Consider the following 1,654-nt stretch of genomic DNA (forward strand, 5'->3'; position numbering starts at 1 on the left):
TTGTAATGTGACAAAATATGGAAAAGTTCAAGGGGTATGAATACTTTTGCAAACCACTGTATACAGATTGTTGTTGTATTTGTTATATTTGTACACTTTCCTTCTAAATTGTGTTTTAAATTATTTTACCTGCCTAAGAACAGGCGATGAAATTTCGCTTTTGAGATAATCATGGCACATTTGTAATAAAACAATGTCATCATTATGCACTGCTCTTTTAAATCAATAAAACTAAATAAAATAAAACAGAACTAATTACCGGTATTTCTTCTCACTTATTCACTGTGAAACACTCCCAACAGGAATTTTAGTCATGAGCCACAACTTCCTTCTCACAACAATTAAAAAAAAAAAAAAAACTGTCAGTGGTCTTTGTTTTACATATTTTTAGATGTCTTAGCATCCTGCACAGACATTTGACTGGTTCTAGGTTGTAAGTAAGTAAGTTAATTAATTAATTAATTAAAAAAAACGTTCAGAAATGTTGCTAATTCTCTAGTCTGCACTGCTTAGTTTGGACTCAGTGAAAACAAGATGGCCCAGTCTAAAGAAACAGTTAAGCTACGACACAGTTAAATAAGCGGTCATGAAGCATAATGTCAATATAACTTGGAGAGAGAAGATTAAAACCAGCGATATTGTTTAATTAAAAGTGTCCWGAGTCTGTCTTTAAAGTGCTGCTGACGCACTGGGGGTGGCAAAGCTAAACATGGACGCTAGCATGTGTTGCTAACACCGCTAAATGAATGCAAACTTTGTAAAACAGAATTCATTTTAAGAAGCTGAGGTTGTCTGGAAACGACCAGAAATCACACACGGAGCAGAAAAGCTGATACGACACCTGCCGAGCTGCTGTTAGCACGAACCAAAACACACGGGCCCTTCGTTACTTCCTCAGACACCCACAYACACTGGCTGACACGAGATAAAGTTGGAGCACGCGCTTCCTCGCGCTCACACACATAAACACGAGCGCAACTACGAGCAAAGAAACGCGTTTYAGTATTTACAGATTTGTAAATGTGCTTTAAATACCTTTCTGGTTCATGCAGGTAGCTTCATTCTGTCGTTTAGGACAATCTGCTGATTTGTAAACAGTAACAGGTCAGGCGGATGTGCTGAGGATCAGCTGACTCATCACGTGACGAGGGGGGCGGAGCTGCTTCATGTTGCTGCTGCAGGTTCTTGATGAGTGAACAGTTTGTACAGGCAAGATGCATTTATAATGTTTTATTCAAGGTAAGACGCAGGTACGAGTTCATATTTTGAAAGGCTGAAATAAGTGTACTGTGGAAAAGTTTGAAACTACTCAAAATGTATTTATGTCTTGCTTCTGTGGAGTTAAAGGTTTTGTAATATCTTAAAAGGTTCMGATTTTTTTTCTTTAGATTTTGGCTGCTTGTGTCCAATAATTGTAGGCTGCTCAACAATTTAGGATAGTTTTTAATCCAAAATTAGGTTAATGCTAAGTTGCCCAAGAGTGGTTCCCAAAGTCGGGGTCGTGACCCACAATGGGGTCCCAAAACATGAAGGTGGGGTCCTGAATAGGTTTTCTGACTTAATTATATTAGAAAATAACAACTAAGAACATTTTTTTTGCCTTTATTGTTACAAGAGTGTAAACTTAGTGTTCTTAAAATGGACAAAAATAGCA

At 37.5% G+C, this 1,654-nt stretch overlaps 1 protein-coding gene across 3 annotated transcripts in view; it reads right to left on the reverse strand.

Annotated features, from left to right (window-relative positions):
* tbc1d5 (TBC1 domain family, member 5) overlaps nt 1-1,123 on the reverse strand; it is a 19,289-nt gene extending 18,166 nt beyond the window's left edge. For 2 of the 3 annotated variants that reach the window (XM_014011241.1, XM_014011239.1), the window contains exon 1: nt 1,036-1,123. The gene's annotated coding sequence lies outside the window, so the exon portion shown is untranslated. Of the gene's footprint in view, nt 1-841; nt 889-1,035 lie in introns of those variants that run through there. The other variant, XM_014011240.1, reaches the window with a different exon arrangement.
* Nucleotides 1,124-1,654: the final 531 nt, after the last annotated feature.

This window comes from Austrofundulus limnaeus, unplaced genomic scaffold (genome assembly GCF_001266775.1).
Source record: "Austrofundulus limnaeus strain Quisiro unplaced genomic scaffold, Austrofundulus_limnaeus-1.0 Scaffold78, whole genome shotgun sequence".
In the NCBI taxonomy this organism is placed as follows: domain Eukaryota; kingdom Metazoa; phylum Chordata; class Actinopteri; order Cyprinodontiformes; family Rivulidae; genus Austrofundulus; species Austrofundulus limnaeus.